The sequence below is a fragment of the Microcaecilia unicolor genome, chromosome 2 (genome assembly GCF_901765095.1).
Source record: "Microcaecilia unicolor chromosome 2, aMicUni1.1, whole genome shotgun sequence".
NCBI lineage: Eukaryota > Metazoa > Chordata > Amphibia > Gymnophiona > Siphonopidae > Microcaecilia > Microcaecilia unicolor.
In genome coordinates this window covers 219,235,968-219,247,345 of record NC_044032.1, presented here as the reverse complement: position 1 = coordinate 219,247,345, position 11,378 = coordinate 219,235,968, and positions in this window count along the sequence as shown.

Below are 11,378 nucleotides of genomic sequence, written 5' to 3'. Positions count from 1 at the left end.
AAAAACAATTTTTTTTCCTGGTGCACGTTCGCTACGCACGTAGGTCATTACTGCCTGGTTACCATGTGAGACTTTACTGCTAGGTCAATGGCTGGCAGTAAGGTCTCAGACCCAAAATGGACGTGCGCCAATTTTGATTCTGCCACACGTCCATTTTCAGCAAAAATTTTAAAAAGACATTTTTTTGCAGGCGCGCTGAAAAATGGATCCGTGTGCACCCAAAACACATGCCTACACTACCTTAGTAAAAGGACCCCACAGAGCACAAAAACATCTAGCAAGCAGCCATTTTAGAAAAAAAAGATAGAAATTTTCAAAACAGCAAAATGTTTTTATTCGCTATTTGGATCATAGATGTTTTGAGCAAAACATCCAAAGTCGGCCTTAGATGTCATATTGAAAGTGCTCCCCCACGTCATCATGTGTCTTGTTATTTGCATATTTTAACTGCTGTAATAGGTTATAGACAATGTCCAGCTTATTCTTGCTGTACACCATCTTTGATTAATTTCTTCAAAAAGGTGGCAAATAGGTCATAATAAGTAAATAAAATAAATGTGTGGCCCTGAGTATGTTATTTTTGTGTATGGTGGCCTATCAAGAACCAAAGTTTCTGGGACAGGTCAGGGGTTCCAAGAGCATTCACACAGGTATTTTGGGAGGAATGCATATTCCAGAAGGTAGGCTCCATTTCTATTGGAGTATAGGAGACAACTTCTCAAAATGATTGGGGGTGCTAAACCCAAAGGAAATTACCCCTCTCTGGACATAATCAAGGAGTTTGCTCAATACCGGCAGTGCTCAACAACCCACAGCACCCTCAGAGCTGGTGCCTATGGTATAGAGTGTTTTGGTTGTTTCATTTTTGCTTTTTATAAAGGTTGTATAACCTTTCAAATAGTATGTCTACATTTATTACATATTTGATATTCCACTTAATCTGGTGAGCAAGTCAAGATAGTGTACGCTAAAAAATAAGCAGGAAAAGGAGAAAATTAAAAACAGGACAGAAAAGCAATAACAATTTGCACGTTTTCTGCACCTGGTCAAAAACATTGGGGACATGCCATGAAACTAATAGGTAGCACATTAAAAATAATTGAAGAAAATATATTTACTGAATGCACAATATTTTAGCTGGAGAATATGCACAAGGCAATTAGCGTAGCTGGGCTTAAAAAGAAGTTTAGATGAGTTCCTGGAGGAAAAGCCCATGAGCAATTATTAGCTGGGTAGACTTGGGAAAACCATCTTTTATCTCTGCCAGATGCTTTTGCCCTGGATACTGGGCTTGATGGACCTTTGGTCTGACCCAATATGTAGACTTAAAATAGCACTCCTATTGTTATCATCATTTTAGAAGATTCTACCTATTTCATAACAGTGAAGCCCATGGCACTTGTGATCCACATCTGATATAGCAGACGGTAATTTTTAAACTAGATGACTTATGGCTATTGCAAACCAAAAATGCCTTTGAAATCAAAAAGGTATGAAAATACATCTACTTTTAATGCTTTCAAAATGTCTGTGCTTTAAGGACATCCATTATCTATTAAAAAAAAAAGCACTCACTAATTAATGCATCAGCAAAGTTATTAAAATAGCTGGAGCAAGCTACAGTTTGACCTTATCTTCAGGTGGTAGATAATGAAACTGACACTGCTTCAATCTAGGAAAGATTTGCTTTCATGAAGTGTCCACTTTACACCGCTTGTTATCGAGTTACAAATCAAAGCAAGTCATTAAGGGGGTCTTTTACAAAGCCATGCTAGCTTTTTTAGCTCGTGGTAAAAATCGCCAGCTGATTTTTACTGTCTGCTAAAAATGCTAGTGCAGCTTTGTAAATGACCCCCTAAATACTTGCAAGAAAAAAATATATATAAATATATATATATATATATATATACAGTGTGTTTTCTGTAGCAAAAAAGGTGCCGGTACTCAAATGCTAAGCCACCCTTCAGGGGTGAGGTGATCACTGAGGGACCCACCCCACAATAGCCAGACCCCCTGCAACCAGTCCCAGAATCTATGACAAGGCAGAATTGGTGTGTAGAGCCTGAGCTCATTCATTAAAACTTGGGGACCATGGGTCAATTTTAGCAGACAATGGAAAAGGTGCCGGTACTCAGTACCCCCTCAAAAAAAGCCCTATATATATATATATATATAAAATTCTGATGCTAGAGAATGGCGTGTGCATGTATACTAACACACAATACTCACATCACCCCAGCATGAGCTCTGGAGGCATTTGGTGAAGTAAGATGCATTCATGATAGCACTGGAACAACTATTGGGGAAGAAAGTCCTGTTTTCCATGGACCAAGCCAGAGCTGCTACTGCACAGGAATGACACTCTCAGTGGGCTTTCTGGCATCTTCAATTAACTTTCAGACCCCTATCCCTCTCAACCAAGAACTCTTCAGTGCGGGGGGATTGGGGTTTAAGAGAGTGGGAGCAGAGAGAATGAAAAATGATTCAGGTGAATTGTAATTATGACCATAAGTAGAGCCAGTGCAGGAGTATGAGTTGTCTTAGGGAAACCTTCCGCTTTCGGCCCCCTTCAAATAACATTTAGGTCCTTACCCTCCTCTAACCAAGAAGGTGTGGAGCAGTGAAGGGAGGAGTGGTGGTAGGAGAGTGACTGCTGGTGAGGGAGTGAAGTCAGTAACAAATGACTGCAGTGATTTTGAATGTGGAGAAGACCACGCATTGTTGGCTGACTGGGCATTTGCCATAGCCTTGTGTTTTGTTGCAATTTTTACAGGATAAGATTTTACAGGATAAAGAGTTGTTCCGGTACCTGGGAGTTTGGATTGACTCTGGTCTGCGATTGGAGCTACAGGTTTCAGGGGTGGTGCGATTGGGGTTTTCCTCATTGAGGTTATCGAGAGCTGTATACCTCTATTTTGATGAGGCCACATTGCACGTATTTTTACATTCTTTGTTGGTTTTAAGATGGATTATGGCAACGTGGTTTATATGGATACGCCTCGTTATGCGTTGAAACATTTATGTATGGTTCAGAATGCTGGAATTGTTTTTTGGTGGAGTTTGGGCCAGGGTTTAACCGTGGTGCATCGGGTGCTAGTTACTGGGAAGCCCACATGTTTGTCTACCTTGCTCCAGCCTTATGTTCCCCCTAGGGTGCTGAGGTTTTTTGGATGCAGTGTTGCTTGCATTCCTGCCTCAGGCTAAGCTTGCCTATCTTCCACTAGGACAAGAGGATTTTTTTGGTATGCCCCTCTCCTGTGGATTCAATTACTCTTGGGAATTCAGGAGGAACGGTCCTATAAAAAATTTAAGGTGAAATTGAAAACATTTTTTTTCTAAATTCTTAAGATTGGATATCTGATTGCACCCAGAGGGTAGCCTGCCTGTAACTTTTGTGAGTATGGTAGTATTGCCTGGTTTCTGTTAGAAAGTTCTATCCTATTTTAAATGGCGTTCTTTACCACACTTAATTTTATTGTAAACCACTCTGACTTGTTTGACAAAATTGGTGGTAAATCAAGTCTTTAAAATTATTAAACTACAGAAAACTGGGAATAGATAATCTTCTTAACCAAATGGTACAAGTTTTATCAATCAGTGTGCTGGAAGCTAATAACTGGAATCCCTAGGTGTGCTCTCCCACCCAAATATAGCCCAAACCAGCTTCTTACACTCACAAATATCCCTCAAGGACAAGACACTAAAACTCATTAATCAGATTGCTTGCTAGCTAGAACGTTTTGCATTAGAAAATATAACCTAGCATTTTCAGGGATACTGGATGAAAAATTCACCCCTTAAATCCATTGCCCCATGTAAGCCGCATTGAGCCTGCCATGAGTGGGAAAGTGCGGGGTACAAATGTAACAAAAAAATAAAAAATAAAAATAAATCAATGATTTCTTGTCGCATTGGAGAAATTATCTATACTTGTTCTACATTTATGTACCGTCATCAGGAAATAGTCACACTGCAGGTAAGTTTCAGTGCCAATGGTCAGTTTTAATTTACATGCTAGTCACAGTACCTGTTTTAAGGAAGTTTCTGTAAACACCGCGTGTTACAAGGATGGGCAGGCATGGTTAATTTATTTATTTTCAAGGCTTATAGATGGCACAATCTAAAATCCTTGACAGTTTACAATAAAAATATACACCATATAAATTCAGGAACAATAACATGACAAAGTCAAGAGTTTTGACCCATCCTGTACAGACTCCAGACTTAAATCCCATATAAAAGAATAACTTGAATGAGGCTACGAGATAAAGGTTATTTTTACTGAGTGATTCAAACTGGCCCATTGGAATTTGTAGTAAAGGTGGTTAGCTTAGCTGGGTTTAAAAAAAGGTTTAGATGGCTTCCAAAAGGAAAAGTCCATAAACCATTATTAAAATGGGCTTGGGGAAAATCCACGGCTTATTTCTAGGATAAGCAGCATAAAATGTATTGTACTTTTTGGGGATTTTGCCAGGTACTTGTGACCTGGATTGGCCACTGTTGGAAACAGGATGCTGGGCTTGATGGACCTTTGGTCTGTCCCAGTATGGCAATACGTATCTACTTATCACACTGAAAGTCCTTGGGATTTTTACTTGTAATATCTTCTGTAGTCAATTTAAAAGCTGAGTGGTGGGTGGACACAATCCCCCTCATTCTCTAAACTGGCGCCTAAATATAGGCACTAATAGCATGCCAAATTTATGGAATGCTAGCATTTCCACACGTGATTGGTGCCTGTAAGTGGCAATTACATGCATAAGTTCTAGGTAGTATTCTAAAAACAGTGCACCTAATTTGCATACCTCCTCATGCCATAATCTTGCATGCCTAATTTTACACAGGTTATAGAATAGCTACAGTTGGGATTATATATATATGGTGCACTTTTAACAAAACTGACTCGGTATCCACACACGCAGTGATCCAAACCAAGTGGATGTTAAAACTGATACCAAACACCTACTTAAACAATTTTATCCAGAAAGAAAGGGAAAAGGCCTCAGAAGTCCATGGTCATACAGCACCCTATGGACTGGTCTGTAGAATGCTCAACTGGTGCTCAATTAGAGCTATGTCCATTAGAGCCCAATCTATCATCGGCCATAAAAACCCTTTCAAAAAATCTTTTATTTATAACTTTGCCAATAACTATGTGAACATTTTAAGAATCTACCATATCAATTTTATATGTAGCATATGTTCTAAATGCAGCATACTTACCTTTGACCCTCAGGCTTCATCAGGGATGCAGTGCTTTAACTGATTTCCGCCATTTTCATTCCCTAGGTGTTTGGTATCAGGTTTAACATCCACTTTGGTTTGGAAGTTCTTGGGCATGCTGCCGAGATGTGCATACAACTTAATTGGCTAATGAGCTGTTAACCATCAATAACGGGATGATAACCAGTTATTGATGTTAATTGGCACCAATTAACATTTGCCCTCAAATCTAGATGCACGCTATTCTGTAATACTACTACTACTACTGGGCACCTAAATCCCACAGTGTGCAACCCAAAGGAGATGTGGCCGTGGAAAGGGCATGGGCATTCCAAAAAGTTGCACACAGTAGTCTAGAACAATGTTTCCCAAGCACACTGCCTCTATTATATGCAAATCTCTTTCATGCATATTCATTGTGAATATCCTGAAAACCTGCCTGGCAAGGGGATACTCCAAGACCGGGCTTGAGAAACACTGATCTAGAATAATGGGTCTTTGCACCAACTTGGATGCCAGGATTTGCCCAATTGGAATCAACTAGACATTGTACCTTTTTCTTTGCTGCACCATCCCTGTGGAATTCCCTTCCCCTACATATTCATACAGAACTTTCAAAAATTTTAAATCTGGATTAAAGGTCTGGCTTTTTACTCAGGCCTTCACCCTGACTTATAATATAGTCCTGAGGTTGACCACTCTTGTCTCTGCACTTTCCCATTCCTACCCCTTCTATTTTGCTTGTTCCTACTCCTTGTCCTGTTCCCTTTCTCCCCTTGTTACTGTCTGGACGTGTTGTCTGGAATGGCTGATTTTTCTTTCCTATCAATTTTTGCAGTTCCTTTCCTTTCAAGTTATTTGGATTATTGTAAACTGCCGAGGTCTGCTAGTTAGCCATGGCAGTATAGCAAATTTAGGGGTCCTTTTACTAAGCTGCGGTTCCCTTTTACCGCAGCGGGTAAAAGGCTTTTTTTTTTCATAAAAGAAATAACCATGCGATAATTAAACCACTTGTGGCACGGCCATTTTGGGGGGAAGCACTTACTGCCATCCACTGAGGTAGTGGTAAGGGCTCCCGTGCTAACCCAGCAGTAACTGGGCAACCTGCGGTGCTGCCTGATTACCACCAGGGTAAGGACGGGTGCTATAAAAATAGAAAATATTTTTGTAGCACTGCAAAATGGCACGCGCTGGGGGTAGGAACTACCACTGGGCTCCTGTGGTAGCCTGGCAGTAGTTCTGGACTGGCCCAAGGCAAGCCTGTTACTGCGCACCAACCCTTTAGTAAAAGGAGTAGAGGCATGGCCTGGAGTGGAGGAGTGGCCTAGTGGTTAGAGCACCAGTCTTGCAATCCAGAGGTGGCCAGTTCAAATCCCACTGTTGCTCCTTGTGATCTTGGGCAAGTCACTTAACCCTCCATTGCCTCAGGTAAAAACTTCAATTGTGAGCCCTTCTGGGACAGAGAAATATCCAGTGTACCTGAATGTAACTCACCTTGAGCTACTACTGAAAAAGGTGTGAGCAAAATCTAAATAAATAATAAACCATAACTATACACACCAGGTTTCAGCAGGCATGCAGAAACTGGTGCTTAGCGCTATTCCATACAGGATAGCACTTAGTACTGAATTTTTCTGGCACCCATTTTTTTGAGCTTATTTATAGAAGTCCCCCTAAGAGAGGGGCAAACCAACACTGGCACTAAACCAAGAGAGAAGAACAGACAGCAGCACCCAAAGCAGACAGGGCAGTGAGACAGGCAGCAGAAGCAGGTGGTCATGCATTACATCAGTGGAGTGTGCACTCTCTTTTAATATTTTATATTTATTACACCATTTTCTCTACTTCCCTTAAACAACAGCACCAGATGGTTTACGAAAGATTTCATTTCCTGCTCCCAGTCGCACAGAAACAGGAAAATTTATCTTTAGGATCAGTGGCTTTTCCATCAAGTTTGGTGCTAGCAATGAATGATGTGGACTAACAGTACCAGCCATTAAAATATCCTTTCACTGGGCATGCCAGATAGTGAGCAACAAAGAAAATATTGGGCAGCTTTGGTCAAGTCTGACCAGATTGAGGACTTGTGTGTCCAGTATCCTCTGTCTCTGGTCATGGCCTTGATGGTGTTACTGAAATTTATAGAGGAGTCTCACTTGCAGTGGACTGATGCTGGGCTCTCTTGCTTACTGCTGTAGCCATACTCTTTGTCAACGATGACCGCTCTCTGACGCTCTTGAAAACTGATGAAGGTGGGGGAGGCAGTGGTAACCAACAGTATTGCTGTAGCCTTGGGGCAGGGGCGTAGCCAGACAACAGATTTTGGGTGGGCCTAGGCAAGAAGTGGGTGGGCACCAAGTGTTCTTTCCCCCTCCCCTCAACCACCACCCAAAAAATATCTCAGCTGGTGAGAAAGTGCTTCTTTCCATCTTGGCAGTCTGCAGCAAGCATGCACTGAAAACAGAGCATGCGCAGATGCCAGTATCGTGGAGAGTAGCATTTTCGTTACCATCAGGGGGAAGTCTTCAGCTGGCGGAGCTTGGGATCCCCACCAGCAACCACTAAATGTGTGCCACTGATGGGTGGGCCTGAGCCCTAAGTGGGTGGGCCCTGGCCCACCCAGGCCCACCTGTGGCTACGCCACTGCCTTGGGGATAGATTTCCCTAAAAGAAAAGGCTAAAGAAGCTAGGGCTCTTCAGTTTGAAGAAGAGACAACTGGGAGATGGAGGGGATATGAGAGGTCTATAAAAGTTTGAGCAGATTGGAACAGGTAGATGTGAATCAATTGTTTAATTTTTCCAAAAATACAAGGACTATGGGGCATGCACTGAAGCTACTAAGTACTAAATTTAAAACAAAATCAGAGAAAATATTTCTTAATTCAACATGTAATTAAATTCTGGAATTTGTTGCCAGAAAATACAATAAAAGCAGTTAGTTTAGCAGGGTTTAAAAAAGGTTTGAAAAAGTTCCTAAAAACGTCCATAAGCCAATATTAAGATGAACTCAGGAAAATCCACTACCCACTTCTAGGATAAGCATCATAAAATCTGTTTTACTGTTTTGGGGATCTTGCCAGGTAATTGTGCCTTGGATTGGCCACTGTTGGAAACACGATACTGTGCTTGATGGACCATCGGCCTGTCCCAGTATAGCAATGCTTATGTACTTATGTTCTTTTTGAAGTTCCCCAGGAGACATTTTGTGAAAGTTAGAGGGAGGGGGATTATATTTTTAGTGATACCACTTGCTTCTGTGAGCTGATGAGATCACACGAACAGACCCCTTACAGTTAGAAATGATTAAGAGCATTAAATATTTGGGGGCACTTAACAGAGACAGATTGTTGCCGCCATTGTTTTGCTTCTGGGATTGTTTTATGTTCAGGCCTTCCCAAATGGTGGTCTTTAAGGGTTGTGGCTAGAATATTTACCAAAATATTTTTGCTTATATGTAACTGCCATTATCCATTTTCATTGTGTATGTTGGATATTCAATTATTTCTTTTCTGATCTATTTTCCTCTTTTTTTTACCAATAGAAAATCAAACAGAAATTTAAATTTTAAACTATCAGTTAATAAAACTTTAAAAATAACCCGACCAGCTGATTGCAGAATTCTTGTCTACAGGATGTTCTAGGTGGCTAGTTTGGAACAAACGTCAACTAAACAGTGATGAGACCGAGATCCTGAAGGTGGGCTACAAAAGTCCAGTAGACTACTGGTATTAACTATGGTGCAAACTGTACGCTGCCCATTAATCCCCAAATTGTATAAAAGGTGCTTAAGATTGCATGTGAAAATGTGGGCATGTGCCCAATTTGCATACACAATTTAACTGGATAGCAAGCCAATTAGTGCCAGTAATTGAGTGTTAATGATCAATTATTGGCGCTAATTGGCATTAATTAAAATATATGCACACATTTTTAGTGGCGAGGATCTGCATGTAAATTTTACGTGCGTCTCCAATGGGAAGACCATGGGCAGATCAGGGGCATTCCTACAATTTAGGCGCTGTTATAGAAATACAGGGATCGGAGCCTAATTTAGGAGTGAGGATTTACAACAGGATTTACTTGGTGCAAATCCTCACGTCTCAAATTAGGTGCTAGTCCTGATGTTAAGAGTTATTCTATAAACAGCACCTAACTTTCAGTACCTCTTATAGAAATAGTGCTTAGTGCGGGGGATTTTTTGTGCCAATTTTTTGGTACTATTTATAGAAATTGGTCCTAAATGTGTTTAGAACATCAAATTCAGAAAGTAACATAGTAACATAGTAGATGACGGCAGAAAAAGACCTGCACGGTCCATCCAGTCTGCCCAACAAGATAAACTCATATGTGCTACTTTTTATTTGTACCTGTCCTCTTCAGGGCACAGACCGTATAAGTTGGCCAGCACTATCCCCGCCTCCCAACCACCAGCCCCGCCTCCCACCACCGGCTCTGGCACACACCGTATAAGTCTGGCCAGCACTATCCCCGCCTCCCAACCACCAGCCCCGCCTCCCACCACTGGCTCTGGCACACACCGTATAAGTCTGCCCAGCACTATCCCTGCCTCCCAACCACCAGCCCCCGCCTCCCACCACCGGCTCTGGCACACACCGTATAAGTCTGGCCAGCACTATCCCCGCCTCTCAACCACCAGCCCCGCCTCCCACCACCGGCTCTGGCACACACCGTATAAGTCTGCCCAGCACTATCCCCGCCTCCCAACCACCAGCCCCGCCTCCCACCACCGGCTCTGGCACACACCGTATAAGTCTGCCCAGCACTATCCCCGCCTCTCAACCACCAGCCCCGCCTCCCACCACTGGCTCTGGCACACACCGTATAAGTCTGCCCAGCACTATCCCCGCCTCCCAACCACCAGCCCCGCCTCCCACCACCGGCTCTGGCACACACCGTATAAGTCTGCCCAGCACTATCCCCGCCTCCCAACCACCAGCCCCGCCTCCCACCACCAGCTCTGGCACAGACTGTATAAGTCTGCCCAGCACTATCCCCGCCTCCCAACCACCAGCCCTGCCTCCCACCACTGGCTCTGGCACAGACCGTATAAGTCTGCCCAGCACTATCCCCGCCTCCCAACCACCAGTCCCGCCTCCCACCACCAGCTCTGGCACAGACCGTATAAGTCTGCCCAGCATTTTCCCCGCCTCCCAACCACCAGCCCCGGCACAGACCGTATAAGTCTGCCCAGCACTATCCCCGCCTCCCAACCAAATGATTGATTTGAAGTTTTTAAGCCTATACTTGCTACACCGATTTTTATCTGGGGGCCATACTGGACTTAGTACTTACGAATGGACAGAATGTTTTGATGTTATACTGGGTGATCATCTGGCATCCAGTGGTCACTGGATGGTGTAGTTTAATATTAAGATAGTGTGGAGAAGGTTCATTCAACAGTGAAGGCTCTAGACTTTAAAAAAAGAAAAACTAACTTTGCTCAGATGGGGGATTACCTCAAGCAGTTGTCTGGATGGAAACATCTGGAAGAAGTAGGAAACCAGTGGGCAAAATTGAAAGGAGCTAATATAAACGCAACAAATCTTTTTGTAAGGAAAGTAAATAAAAGTAAGAGGCAAATGAGGCCATTTTGGTTCACAAAAGTAGTAGTTGAAAAGGTAAGGGAAAAGGTAAGCCTTCATAAACTACAAGAGATCAAAGAAAGATGAAGTCAGGCGACAATATCTGGAAAAGGTAAGAGGAGCTAGTAGTGTGGGCAAGAAAGTAAAGTTCAAATGGAAGAAAAAATAGCCAATAAAGTAAAATGGAGGGCCAAGATGTTTTTAGATATGTTACACCTAATGCTTTCTGATCTTTGGCACACAAATAAGACAGTTAACCAAGCTTCCTATTAATCCTTATTTTAAATTATAAACTTTCCTCTCCCTATTATTCTTATGTATCCTATGTCTCTTGTACTATATTGTTTTATTTTTCCCTTTTAACTTTTGAGTCTGTAAACTGCTTACATTTCTTTCTGAAAATTTGCAGTATATCAAACAAATTGAACTTTGAGGTGCAAAAGTGGCATTGTGAGACTCAAAGGTGAATGGGAGGAAAATGTAGAAGCTGATAAGGATAAGGCGGATTTGCTTAACAAATATTTCTGCTCTGTGTTCACAGCTGAAGGATCA